This window comes from Dromiciops gliroides, chromosome 3, assembly GCF_019393635.1.
Source record: "Dromiciops gliroides isolate mDroGli1 chromosome 3, mDroGli1.pri, whole genome shotgun sequence".
Lineage (NCBI taxonomy): Eukaryota > Metazoa > Chordata > Mammalia > Microbiotheria > Microbiotheriidae > Dromiciops > Dromiciops gliroides.
The window spans coordinates 348,336,363-348,351,922 of record NC_057863.1 but is presented as its reverse complement, the minus strand read 5'-3'; positions in this window follow the sequence as shown (position 1 = coordinate 348,351,922).

The following is a 15,560-nucleotide window of genomic DNA, read 5'->3' as shown; positions in this document are numbered from 1 at the left end:
AAGCCTTTCCCATATATGGGTATAGCCACAAGGCAGTATAGGTTTAAAATCAGGGTTTCCTTCCCCTAGGCGGGTTGCCTGCCAAGGTTAATGAGCCCACCTCCCTGAAGCGACTGGTTTTAAGGCGCCAGTGACTCGCCTTCGCCCCTTCTCCTGTAAGTGGAAACAGTTCCACCACGAGAAGGCCAGGAGTTGGGCTTCGGTTGTCAGAGGCTATTTGAGACACACGCTATTGGAGCATTTTATAGAGTGGGAGCTTATCCCCCACTCCCACCCGGCACGACAAACCTTTGGAACCATATACATACATACATACATACCCATATGTGTGTGTGTGTGTGTGTGTGTGTGTGTGTGTGTGTGTGTGTGTGTGTATGACAACAGGGTGGATGGCAAGAAAATGGAGTGGTGCATGACTAGGTGCATGTAGAGAAGTGATTGGAGAAGCCTAAAAGGTGAAATCTTTGGAAACATAGTCCTCTGGGTTGGTCCCAAGAGAAAAGAGAGTGGTCATCAAGAGTAACCCTTAGGAATATTTGCCTATACAATATTATGTCACATTGCAGGACATACAAATTAAGAAATGAAATCGCATATGAAGTTGGGGGAAATTCTCATTGGGGGCCTTCCTCAATGAAATCGTGACATACTGATATCTTTAGCCATCTCAGTTTGCTCTTTCTGGCAAATTATGCCTATCAGATTTTCAATGACTTTTCTCCAGAACTCAGCTCCTAAGAAAGGATCTGATATCAATAATTTACACCCTTATGTGAACTTATCACTATTAACTGCTGCTTGGGTGAATTTTAAGGTTAAGCTATATCCCTAATGATGGAATGAAAGTCTTGTTCTCACTTAAAGGTAGCACAGTGGATAAAGTGCTGAGCCTAAAGTCAGGAAGACTCGTCTTCCTGAGTTAAAATCTGGCCTCAGACATTTACTATCTGTGTGGCCCTGGGCAAGTCACTTAGCCCTGTTTGCCTTAGTTTTCTCATCTATAAAATGAGCTAGAGAAAGAAATGGCAAACCACTACAGTATCTTTGGCAAGAAAACTCCAAATAGGGTCATGACTCAGATATGACAGAAACAACTGAACATCAACAAACCCCTATTAAAGGCATTCAAGGGCATCAGTAAACAAATGAGGAAGTGTTTGTGGTGAAAGAGAGAGAGCAAGAAGACTGTTCTTGGTGACATAGGGCATTGCCTACTTCTTTTCCCTGCTCCTCATCATTTTATAATAAAAGGAAAAGAATAATCCTCACCTACAAAGTAGCTTGTTGATCAATTTCAGCACTAGATGGCACTGTTTCACTTCTGTCTAGAATCTAAGTTGTTTCCCCCCTGCTATTTTTCCTCTAAAATTATCTATAGGTTCTTAGAGTTGGAAGGGTCCTCAACAACTACCTAATCTAGCAGTTCTCAAACTTTTTGGTCTCAGGATACATTTATATTCTTAAAAATTATTAAGGATTCTCACCCCCAAGAACTTTTATGTGGGTTAATTATATGTTTAGAGTATTAGAAATTAAAATATCTTAGTATAATTATAAAAATAATATTGAGCTTACAACTCCACCCCTGAAAGGGTCTCAAGGACAACTAGAGATCCCTAGGTCATACTTTGAGAACCTTTGACCTAATTCAATTATCTTCTTCCACAGAAGAGAGAACTGAAGCCTGAGAGATGAATTGACTAACCAAGGTCACACAGCTAGTTAATGACTGATCAGGCTTTCAGACACTGGTCTTCCATCTCCAAACCCAGTGTTCTTTCCACTACACCATGCCATCATGCACAGCCTCCAAAAATACACACAGTACTTTTTGAAGCAAGAATTGATTTTTTTTTACATGCTCAGTATTTCCTTTTCTAGAAAGACTGCTGCATTTCAAACATTCTTTTCCTTCTGAGTGATTCTGAGCATCATTGACTGACAAGTGCAGAGCATGCTTTTTCATATTTATCTGTTCCAAGTCATTTTTACTGACAACTCTGCTGAAAGAGCCAGTTTCTTTTTTTCCCAGCTCATGGGAGCCAACAAACATCCCACTCAAAGCAAAGCATAAAGGGGTAAAAAGCCAAACCCTAAGTCCCCTGTTCCTTTCATATTTAATCTGTTTCTGGAGCTTCAAAAGATAGCTAGGACATGTCAGTGAAGGGACATCTTCCAGGATCTGAACCTGGGACCTTGTGGGAAGGGGGGACTGGGAATATGGAATTAGTTCGGAAAGAACGAAAGAAAGAATGAGGGTCCCCCGCCAGCAACATTCTTTATTTCACTACTAAAGCCCTCCCTGTCTTCTGCTAAAGTAAAACAAACAAGCAAACATCTGGTTATGTGGTTATAACAAAACACTTGTTATGTAGAAATGGAGACATTGGTGATAAAGGGTTGCAAAATATATTCAAAATAATTTCATTTGTGGAAAGGGTACAGTTATGAAAAGCCATAAACCATTTTTTTTGGGGGGTCAGCTTTCTGGGACTAAGATATACTGCCTAGTACTTAACTACTCATCCTATTTCTGAGTGAGCATGACATAGGAGAAGTACCTATGGACTTGAAAATCAGAAGAGAGGCCTGGGCTTAGGGTGCTTTCTTTCTGAGCAAATTCATTTGGCTCCTCTGAGCCTCAGTTTCCTCATTCATAATAAAGGGATAATAGTAGTTGTGCTATCTTAATGAGTTGTGGCATTTTATAAATATAAGCCAGTATTGTGATGCCCATTCATTCTTTATTTTTTACATTTCCTCCATGATTTATGCATAGGCTCATAGATTTTAGAGCCACTAGGTGGCGCAGTGGATAAAACACTAGGCCTGGAGTCAGGAAGGCCTAAGTTCAAATATGACCACAACCACTTACTAGCTGTGTGATCTTGGGGAAGTCATTTAACCCTGTTTGACTAAGTTTCTCAATGGACAATGAGGAGAAGGAAATGGAAAACCATTCTAGTATTTTTGCCAAGGAAACACAAAAAAAGGTCATGAAAAGTTGGACGTGGCTGAAATGACTCAACAACAACAAAAAAGACCTTATAGGACATTTAATCCTGGGATTCTTAAGGGGTTTGTGTGTGTGTGTGTGTGTGTGTGTGTGTGTGTGTGTGTGTGTGTGTGAAAGACCCCTTGGGCAGTCAGGTGAAGCCTATGTACCCCTTCTCAGAATAATGTTTTTAAATGCATGAAATAAAATATATAGGGTTACAAATTACAATCATATTTAAATACAATTATCAAAATATTTTAAAGTTCATATGCCCAAGTTAAAAACCCCTATCGCAGTGTAACACTTCTCATTGTACAAATAAGAAGACCCAGAGAGGTTTTCCAACTAAGTGACTTTGCAATAGCACAGAAATAATAATAAATAGTAGAACTTAGATTCAAAATCAGATCTTCTTCCACATCCAGTGTGCTTTGCAGAGCACCTGGGCATTTCTGATTTCTCTGCTTCTGTTTCTTATTTTCTATCCCTTCTCACAGTATCTCTGTGAAGCTTCTTTATTAGCCTCAGCACGTTTCATGTTTACCCAGATGTAGTTTCCACAGCTAAGTTGTTTGGAAGACTAGGTGTCGAATTCCTTTAAAGAGGTGCTAAGGAGGCTAGAGGAAATGGTGCAGTCAGTGTGGTTGCCTTTGCATATCTTGGTTTTCCATTTTCTTGTGCATTTTCTTCTTCTTTTTAAATAATAATGATGGTGAAAAAGGTGATAGCCAATTCTTATGTTTGGAAAATGCTTTCACAAACAATGATGCCTCATTTAATCCTTATCTCTGATGGTGGAGTGAAAGATCCATATGGGAGGTTAGGGGATTTCAGGCATCAGCAAGCCTTGGGGAAGCCTTTGGAAAATGGGGGTGAGGAAGGAGATTCTTTCTGATGACTTAAGTCACAGTAACCCTGGGTGGTAGGTGGGCCAGGTATTCCAGAATCATCATTAAAAGTTGGATGTTAACTTGGAAGGAGATTGTCAAAGAGGACCCCAAGGACCTGCGCTTGGCTTTGGGCTGTTTGATATTTTTATTAATGACTGGGATGAAGTCATAGATAGCATACTTATCAAATTCACAGATGACACAAAACTAGGAAGGGTGTCTCAGACCCTGGATGACAGAGTCAGGATCCTAAAAGATCTCAGTGTGCTGGAATGTTGAACCAAATCTAATAAGATGAAATTTAATAGGAATAAGTATGAGCTAGATGTATACTGATCAGGACTGCTATGGTAGAAAGAATATTGGATTTAGAGTCAGTTGACTAGGGTTCAAATTCTGACTGCCACTTATTATCTTTGAACAAGACACTTAACCTCTCTGGCCTCAGTTCCTCACTTACAAAATGGCGGGGGGTTAGTCTAGATGACCTTTCTATGGGAATACCATCCTATCTATGATTGAATAATATTGATATAGCCTCAAAGGTGTTTTGTTCTATTCTCTCTTAAACTTCCTGATATCAACATTCTTTCTAAATGACATAGTGACTAAAATAATGGATACAGAGTCCTGAAAACCTAGTTTCAAAACTCCCTGCTTGATAGCTGTTGGGACTATAGACAAGTCCCTTAAACTTACTGAGCCTCAGTTTTGTTATCTATAAAACAAGGGCAATAATATCTACAATACCTACCTCAGAAGGTTATTGTGAAGTTTAAGTGAACTTATATATATATATATAGACTGCTTTGAGAACTTTAAAGTGCTACATAAACATTAATTATAATTTATTAAATTGTCTCTCTTTTTCCTAAAAGGAGAAAGGTTCTGGTTTGGTGGGTTCCAGTAAACCAAGGCTTTGCCTTCAGAGGGCTTGAAACTCTGATGCAATTATATCTCTTTTTGTTTTTTGTGGGGCAATGGGGGTTAAGTGACCTGCCCAAGGTCACACACCTAGTAAGTGTCAAGTATCTGAGGTCGGATTTGAACTCAGATCCTCCTGAATCCAGGGCTGGTGCTTTACACACTGCACCACCCAGCTGTCCCAGTTATATCTCTTGAGATCAAGAGTGTTCAAGTAGAAAAATTATGGACTAGTAGTCAAGTAGGTCCAGTTTAAAGAACCTTATTCTGACAGAATTGGAATTATAGTATTGTAGCTTTATTTTGGTTTGTGATCCATTTCTCTTGCTAATTAGTTGCGTGACTTCAGGCACATTTCTCAAAGTCTCTACTTTCCCCACTTGCAAAATGGGGAGAAGAATGGCCATTCAATATAAAGCCAGTCCCAGGGCTGTTAGGAGGAGGAGAGAGATGCTTTCTGTGAAATCACTCTGAAAAGAATGATGAATTATCATACCAATAGAATACATTATTGTTTCCCAGCAAAACAGACAGTTTACTGCTGTTCTTTAATATTCCTGAGTATAGTCCCCCACCACCCTGCCCACAGCAGCACATAGCTTAAGCCTTAGAGAAATCTAACCAAAGCTAAACCTGGAGTATTATGAGCCAAAATTCTCTCCGGACAAGGCACTTTGAAGTTTAAATTTCTTTTTTGCATATAATAGACATATTAGTGCCTGTCTCCCATAGCTGGGTACTTGCTGAAAGGGAGGGCAAGTCTGTTGTGGTCTGACAAATGCTCCAGAGATTATTCTGGAACTCTTCTCATTCTGCTAACAGAAGCGACTGTGGGGGACTAGAGAGTGTGCTGGGCAGGCAGCTCTGGATTCTAATTCATCCTCTTGAGCTAACTATACTAAAATTGAGCAGGTCACTGAATTCTGTGCCTCACTTTCCTCAACTGTAAAACTAGGATAATAAAACATAAAATTTATTTCATAAGATCATATGAGAAAGATAAAAGGATCAAAGAAGTGGTGAGCAGGCTTTGAAAAGTAACAAAGAGATGCTGACACTGTAATTATTGTAACAGTGGCCACCCTGGCCTCCACTATCTGAAGGCCAGGTGTATTATATTTTGCCCCTCCCTCAGGGGTCTCCAGTGCCCTTAAGAGGATTTAAGGAGTATCCAGTCTCTCTGCCATTGGCTCAAGCCCCCATTGATGGTGTTCTGCAATTATAGGAGTCCCCTTCCATTTAACCACTTAATGATCAGATTAGCTTTTATAAAGGAATATTTATTTCAAAGGGACAATAAGAACAAGTATACAAGCATCCCCCCCCACCCCAAATATGTGGGGGCATAATCCTGTCCTACACCACCTGGATCTCTGGGAAAGAAAAGGAGATCAAGTTCTCAATTGTACTCAGTTCCTATACAGTACAATTCCCCCAAGTTGCAAGTCCAAAGCTTGCCTTGGGCTTGGGTCCCAAGGCTGTTGGCTCCTCAGGGTTTTTTTACTGGTCTTGCAAGCAACATTTAGCTTGGGATGCTGCCTCCAAGGTCACCATGACTTGAGTCTGGGTCCGATGGGGATTCCACAGCCTTTGCTTAGAACTGAAAACGACAAATAAAATAGACCAGAACAAGATTCCATTTCTTGGTCCCACAGGGCCTGAAAGTGTGGAGCCTGGGAAGGTAAGTTCATGTTGCACATGCTAAATGGGACCTTCACCTTTTCTGGACTTAGCTGGAAAGAGAAACTGTCCCAAAGTTCTTGGAGGAGATGTAAGAGCTGTGTGACAAGTGTTAATAATAGTTAGCCTTGACAAGGAGAAGGCCTACCTCATTATAGGAGCCTAGAATGTCCCAGTCTCTTAGTTTTAAAGAAACAGCTTACTCCAGCTACACAGACAACTAAGAAGCTACTCTCATTCATATGGTAGAGGAACACAGATTGTCTTCTCCTAGAAGCAGCCCCTCCCCCACCGTGTTAGGTGATCTGGGCATGTAAATGGTCATTAAACCTTTAAGATACCCATTCTATTGTTTTCATAGGGAATTAAGAAATATAAGATACAAATATAACTATTTGTATCTCACTTTATACAATGGATATTAGCCAATCTTCAACCCTAGTTACACCCATCCTCTACTTATTTCCATTTGTATTTATGTAAGTAATGAATTCTCTTAGAAAAAGTCACATGCCTACATACTGGGTTCACTACAAATTTAAGTTATATATTCTCAACTGAGCCCTCACTTCAGCATGCCAGTCTTTGTATTCTTTCCTGGTTGATTGTCTATAATACTCCCCACAGCAACTACTATAAGCATTCTCCTTTATTTCTAGAACTCCCACCCTGCCTCCTACCTTTCTCTTAGCTGAATACCTGACTCTTCCTATTTTACCTAGAGAATAAATGTTAAGGGCAGCTAGGTGGAGCAGTAGATAAAGCACTGGCCCTGGATTCAGGAGGACCTGAGTTCAAATCTGGTCTCAGACACCTGATACTTACCAGGTGTGTGATCCTGGGCAAGTCACTTAACCCTCATTGCCCTTCAAAAAAAAAAGGAGAAAAGAAGTGTTAAACTATATATCTGGAACTCCCCTTTCTTTTCCATTCTCTCCTCCAATGAAGGGTTGGGCCTTCTCCTTGCCATGACTAATTCTTCTACTTATGCTCTAGATCTCATCCCCTTAAATCTTCTGCAAGAACTTTCCCACCTTATCATTCCTTCTCACTTCCAATCTCTCCCTAGTTACCATTTCCCTCCCTGCTTCCTCTAAACATGTCCAGGTCTCTCTAGCCTCAAAACAAAACCAAAAACCCTTCACTTGGCCCTGTCATTCTCCCAGGATATTCTCTATCTCATTTTCCTTTCATGGCTAAAATCCAAGAAAGACTAATCTATACTTACATCTTCATTTGTTTACTTTCCACTCATTTCTCAGTCTCTCTTAATTTGGCTTCCAATCCCATAGTTCCACTGATAACTAGAAATTTCCATGTAGTTTTCCATTGATTACTTAACCAAAAAAATCTCATTGTCAAGGCAGCTAAGTGGCACAGTAGATAGAGCACTGGCCCTGGAGTCAGGAGGACTTAAGTTCAAATGTGACCTCAGACACTTAGTAGCTGTGTGATCCCGGGCAAGTACTTAACCAACGATTGGCTCAAAAAAAATAATCCAATTTTCTCTTTTCAGTCTTCATCTTTCTTCACCCCTCTACTATTTGACATTATTGACCACCCCCTTTCTTCCTATAATCCAGCCATAACCTCTCTCTCATATTACCAAAAGCTTGCTAAGAAGCTCTTACTGGTTGTCCCAGAAGCATCTATAACTTCCATGTCCAAAATGAAACTCAATATATTTTCCACAAAATGTATCCCTCTTTTGGTGGAATCACTCTTTCCAGTACCCTACAGTGGTCAACCTTGGAATCAGTCTCGACTCTTCCTTCTCCCTCCACCTCCATATTTCCATGTCTTATCAATTCCACATCTACAACATCTGCATCTGTCTCTTCCCACTCTCCTTATAAAGCCTCTAGCCTGAGCTCAGGCTTTTATCATCCTCTGTTTCAGTTAGTAAAATAGCTGCCTGTTTGATTCCTATGCTTCTCCTTCCTTCCCTTTCCAATTCATCTTCCACACAGCTAACAAATTCCTAAAACACAGATCTGATGATTTGACTCTCTCCCCTCTCAAAAGTATTCATTGGATTTCTGTTGCCATCGGGATGAAATATAGACTCCTCAACCTTGCATGTAAAACCCTCCACAATTAGACTCCCCACCTACCTTTTTAGTCTTATTCCATATTACTCTCCCAATGTACCCTTTGTTCTAATCTGTTGTTCTTATATGTTGCCCATATATGTTATTCTATATCCTGCCTCAGGCCTTTTATATAAGTGATCATAAGCACACTGGATTATATATTTAGTGCTGGGAGGAACCTTGGGGCAGAGTTCAAACACGTCATTTTACAGATAAAGAAACTGAGGCTTAACAAAGTTAAGGGTTACACAGCTCTTAAGAGTCTGAGGGTATATTTAGATTCAGGTTTTCCTGACTTCAAGGACAGCACTTTCCACTGCTTCACCTAGCTACCACAAGGTCTGGAAAACATTTGTTCCTCACTCTTGTTTCCTAGTCCATTCAGCTCCCTGTAGGATATAGCTCATATACCACCCTCTACATGAGGGCTTTGCTGATCTCCTGAGTTGTTAGTACTCTCATGTTCTTAAAATTATTTTGTGTGTATCTTTTATTTACTTACCTGTGTGCACATTGCATTTTGCCAAATAGAAGGTAATCCCCTTGAAGGGAGGGAGTGTTTTGGTTTTGTCTCTGTATTCCCAGCACCAAGCCCAGAGTCTGGCACCTAAAAAGCATTTAACAAACATTTGTTGACTTGAATCTGATTTTGCTGGGACTGATGCTCCCTCTATAGTTACAGCTCTCCATGTCTTCTTGTCCTACCTGTGCCATTTCTTTTCCTGTCTTTCCCTAAAGTATACATAGAAAACACACACACAGACACACAGACACACACACCTGTGTCTTCCTCTGATTCTTTTGTGGTTACCAATGAGAAACTTATTCTATTATCTTTAATTCTCACTAGTCATCTGTGTCCTCAGTCTTTTGTGCCACTTCTCTTGTAAAAGTTACCTTTAGTGACTATAATCTATTTATGACCACCATGGGTCATACCATTGTTCTTTAGGTCACTTGTCATTTTTAGTCTTCTGAGATCAGGATGTTTTATCATTAGAAACTACAGACCACCACCAGGGGGACAGATGACAAAAAATAACAAAAATAATAACACAAAATTAGAGATACCAAGTTTAGTTCCAAAGGAAAGATATGAAAAAGCCCCTTCTTGAGTCCACAGGTTTGGGACATTGCTTAGAATATCAGATTTGTTCATGTGTTGATAAGTTTTGCTGAATTTAATTTTTTTTTCCTTTTAAAAATTCTGTGTTATAGAGGGTGACTTTCTGGAAGGGAGACAGGGGAGGGATAGAACTATAAAACCAAAAGATATTGATAATATTTATTTTTAAAAGAGGTGTAGAGGCAGCTGGGTGGTGCAGTGGATAGAGCATCAGCCCTGGATTCAGGAGGACCTGAGTTCAAATCTGGCCTCAGACACTTGACAATTACTAGCTGTGTGACCCTAGGCAAGTCACTTAACCCCAATTGCCTCACCAAAAAAAAAAAAAAAAAAAGAGGTATAGAACAGTGTTCACAGTGAATTGTTTTTACAAAGAAAAATATAACAATAACAACAAACATTTATTAAGCACCTATTATGTGTAAGATATTGTGAATGCATTGGAAAAACAAAAAACAGACATCCTTGTTCTCAAGGAACTTAAGCAGCAAAGAGATTGAAAACACAGAACAGATATACTCATGTCCTCCCAGCCTTAGCTCCAGTCCTTCCTGGCCACTCTGATACCAGCTCTTTGTCCATCTGCAACACCTGTGTGATACATACACATGTGAATGATAATCAATAAGTCCATTAACAAACACTTATTAAGTGTGAGTATATATTTTGATATATTTATGGATCTGTGACTATATGTATACATTGACATGTATATACATACACACAAAATATGTGTATATATATATGTATATATATATATAAACTGAAAATCTGAAATTAAAGCTATAATAGTAGTTAAGGGTAGTTTTGCTGTCATTGGTACATTTTAGCTCAAAGTCAGCTCAGTGTATCTCACAGTGAAGGAAATCATTCAGTCCTAGAGATGCGATCAGGAGCTTTTCATTTGAAAAAGAAAGAATATCCTCTCAAGGTTATGATCAAAGTATCCAGAAGACATTACTAGAGGTGGCATAAAGGGTTAGGATTGACATCCACATCTTCTTTTAATATCTTCAAGCTTCTTGGCTAAGGTCATAGTTTCATAGGTCAAGGTTCATAGTTTGTACCACATTGCTAAGCATAAATACAAGCAAAAATTGAATTTTAGTGATATATACACATATAAACACTTGCACACATATAGATGCTTGTATGTGATCTTGTTAATGTGGAGGTTTTCTTCCAGCTAATAAAAGAAAGAAACATTTATAAAGTGCTTACCATGGTCTAAGAGCTGTGCTTAGAAGAGACTCGATGGTGCTTTCAGAGAGCATACTACCACCCCCCCCACCCCGCAATTGATGAAGACAGCATATAAAATTGCAGGCCAAATGTGCTGAAGTCCTGGGGGGTTACTGGTAGGGAGAGGGTAAAGCCTAGAGGTCCTTGATCATTAGCTAAGATAATAATGCTGGAGTTGAAGGGGTAGAGGCATAGAGCCAGAGTAGATCTTAGGAAGTGGTGACAGGAAGGGTACTAAGACTTGGTGGTCATTCATCCCATCAAAAGAAATGGTGCTATTGACATCTATCTTATTCAGATCCTATGAGCAGTCAAGAAGCTCAGTCTAGGGGGAGGCAAGGCAGGTAGGGTGAGATTACATGGTAGCAGGTCATCCATTGCATCCTTTGTGACTCCTGTCCACTTTCCTAGGAATTTTCCATAGACAGGGGGTTCACCCAATGTAAGGGTGAGATGGGAGTGAGGGGGACCTTCTTTCTGGGCCTCTTGATGTTTCATGACTACCTGTGGCTTCCCTTTGCTTTTGCTACAATATTGTTTTTGCAGTCACACAGCATTATTGATTGCTTTTTCACGGCTTTTCTTAGGATGACTTCAATGAAGATTTTTCAGGTGTATTGGAGTCCTGGGGGTGGGTTATGCACTCTGGATTTCATATTCCATGCTGCCCTGCATTGTAGGCAAAGTAGAGTTTCCTCAGGAGGAGGAAGTTAATAGGTTTTTTTTTTAATTGAGAGATTGTATGAGACATTTATGATCTGAATAAGTTATATTTTAATCATCAAACTGCTATTTAGTTATGTAATGAGAACACATTTTTCTTTCATTCCAACCTTCCTCCCATCCATGCTCCACATCTCTCTTTAGGTAGATTCAGAAACAACAGCATTTGTGTAAAGCATGGTTAGAAAATCATGTTTTGGGGGCAGCTAGGTGGCACAGTGGATAGAGCACTGGCCCTGGAGTCAGAAGGACCTGAGTTCAAATCTGGCCTCAGTCACTTGACACTTACTAGCTGTGTGACCCTGGGCAAGTCACTTAACCCCAATTGCCTCACCAAAAAAAAAAGAAAAAAAGAAAAAAGAAAATCATGTTTTTGTCTAATTTATCTTTCCTATCTTGATTTCTACCTGGTAATTTTGAACAAACCATCTAACCTCTCCAATCCTTGGTTTCTTCCTCTGTAAAATGAGTAGGTTGGACTAAATGACCTCTGAGGTCTCTTCGAGCTCTGAATATATGATCCCATGAAGCTGCCCCCAGTGTGTCAGTCCCAGCTGTGGGTGACAAGCAGGTTCTGCAAGTCTCTAGTGCAGGTAGAAGTGGAGCTGATGTAAACATTCAGCAACCTCATACCCTGTTGGAGTCAGAGAGCCTGCTGTGCTTCTCCTTATTCTCAGGGCCTCTTGAGATGACAGATTCCTTCATGCTTCAGCTTTGGTGGATCACAAGGATGGACCCAGTTTCCTTATTTGAGGGAGTGGAAATAGATTGTCTATGAGATCCCTTCTAGCTCTCCATCTGTGACCCTATGGACCATAGGATCTTTGAATTCTAGACCTGGCAGTGGGAACTTGGGAGATCATCTATCCCAGCTGTACAGCAGTTGGTGGGTTTGGCTGCCTATAGCATTGACCTTCACATACCCTGACATTCCTTCTGCTTAGGTTGTAGGAACAACCTACTGTAATAGGCAGCACGGTTTGAATGTTCTCCTCTTTGATCAGAATCAGGGAGAATGCCCAGCAATTAGTTTAGAATGATCTCCATGATGCATTTTGACAGCCTCAATAGAGCATATGCTTTAAATACTCCAGAGAACGTTATATCAGTGCAGCCTTCAAAGGAGCTCTTGGGGTAAATGAGAAAGCTTCCCCAACTATGCTGAGAAATGTTCACATTTCCATCTCTAAGTCCCTGTTCACCAGGTAATATTAATAAGATCCAATAAAGAATGCCTTCTGGCTCTCCTTGTGCACAGGGAGGTGAACTTGGAATTGAGAATATATGCCCAGTTCAACTTCACATCCATACAGTTCAATTTGTTGAAATCTCTTTCCTTGGATCATATGTGCATGTTTAAAAAAAAAAACCCACACCCCAGTGACCGTCTTGTGGTACCGCTGAACTTTTCTACTTTGACTTTCAGATGTGAAATGTTTTGAGTAAGACTTTTTGTTTCTCTTTCCTTCAGAAGGAGTTAGGTAATTTGTAATTTCATTGATGGGGAAAAGCTAATGGAATTTGAACTCAGTACCTTTGAAAAATAAATGATTAACAGCCACCAGACTTGGAGCATATTCAGAGGATTCAAAATGAAAAAGGTTTTCACTCGTTTCTTTTATTTTTTCATTACTCATCCTGTTACAATTGATATAAGCATATCATCTTCTAACTATAGCTGCCACACTCCAGGTCACATCCCTGTAGCAGATGGCGGAGGTCAGCACCTCTCCCTGAACTGGGCTAGGAGCTGGGCCAGGGCCTCCAGGGAAGGCAGAGATGGAGCCTTCCATGGGGTTGGCATGTCCTTCTGCATTTAATTTTCCTGTAAGTCAGCTCTGATTATGGGGAATTTCCTCATGTTTCATGTATTTCTGAATCAAGCCCCATGGAGTGTCTAGAGGGTACTGACCCTATGGCTGGCTGGGGAGCAGTGAGATGTAGTCTGAACACCAGGTCACCCACCAGCACATGCGCCTACTACCTGTCAAGTCTCATTGGAGTGAAATCTTTCTTAATGTTGAAATCATCTGACAGTCTCCTGCTAATGAGACACAGGATTTCTTCCAAGTATAGTTTAGGGACTTCACGTTCAAGGATTATATTGTAAGAGGGTGGGGAGAGAAACCCACAGTATCCATGGGATAAAGATGTTCTTTTCATATTCTCCCTTTTGATATGAAATGTTTGACCCAACTCACTTTAGAGAAGTGGATACGTTTACACTCCACAGTTGACAGCTGTTTGCTTAGACCCATTGGTGTAAAAAATGGTAAAATTTAAGACTGATTTATGAAGTCTGATATCTGGCTCTGTTACTTATTGGTATGGCCTTTGTAAAGACACTTGTTCTCTATCTCTGTTTGTCTCTGTCTCTGTGTGTATCTCTCTCTATCTCCCTTTTACTCTCTCTCCCCACCTTTCTGCCTCTCTCCACCTCACTCTATCTCTCTGTCCCTATCTGTGTCTCTGTGTCTGTCTGTCTGTCTCTTTCTCCCTACCTCTCTCTGTCTCTGTCTCTGGAGTTTATTGTCTCCATGGGGAGGTGAGATGTCCAAACCCACAACTACATTTCATAATGGAATATGGAAATGCAATAAGAGAAAAATAGTATAGTGGTTAAGATGTTGAGCTTAGATTTAGGGGGATGTGTTCAAATCTTACCCCCAACATTTACTAGTGATATGACAGTTGGCAAGTCACTTAACCTGCTTGTGCCTCAGTTTCCTTATCTGTAAAGGAGAATAATCACAGCTGTTGTGCTTGGGTTGCTGTGAGGCATAAAAATGGTTTGTGTACTTTAAAGCTTTGTATGAATATGAGCTACCTTTATTCAGAGGAGGGTCACTTCTAGTTCAGGAGGTAGGACAGAGGGTATCAGGGAAGACTTTATAGAGAAGCTGGTATTTCACCCAGCCTTAGAGAATGGGAAGATATTGATTGGATAAGCAGATTTGGTTTGGGGAGGATGTAGGGTAACTTTCAGCTAAAGGAAAGACTGTGAACAAAGGTGAAAAAATCCAGGTCCTGTCCTCAAGGAATGTTCAGTATCTTTGAAGAGATGAAATATATGCCCCTGAATGAATTATTTGTATAAGACTGATAATCAACCTCCATTAAATAAGTTCTTCGATGCTTTGTGGTATAGAGGTGATCCTGGGTTCACAAAGAATATGCCAACAGACCCCAAACTTTCACAGATCCCACCATAACTGTAGAAGCTTCAAGTGTAGCCCAGAGATGGACTATGTCTACTGTAATCTGTTGTCTGAGGACAAGCATAGTTAAGGTCAGAAATTCATCAGGTTGGCCAAAGGTAGTGAAATTTTTGTCTACAGTAACTCTTTAAAAAAAAAATTTTTTTTGAGGGGCAATGAGGGTTAAGTGACTTGCCCAGGGTCACACGGCTAGTAATTGTTAAGTGTCTGAGGCCAGATTTGAACTCAGGTCCTCCTGACTCCAGGACTGGTGCTCTATCCACTGCGCCACCTAGCTGTCCCCTACAATAACTCTTAAAGGCCCTCTGCTATATCACAGAGGGATTGTGTTCTATAGCAACAGACAGAAAGCCCACTACAAGAACATTACAGATTTGAGGTATTGAAGTAGAAGGTGGCATATAATTAGGTGCCAAAATACAGAATGGCATGGAAATACATATCACAGAATTTGAGAGAAAGGAAACTTTGCTATGGGTTGCAATAATCCATGGAAGATTTTCAAGAGGAGATAAGACTTGAATAGGTCTTTGAAGGATGAATAGTATTTGATTAGGTGGGAAGGAGGGGCATGAGTGCAAAGAAAAGCTGAGGTTGGAGATGAATACTTTGGGAGGGTACTCTAAGACAGTGCTATCAAACTAAAATAGGAATGGGGGCCCTTAA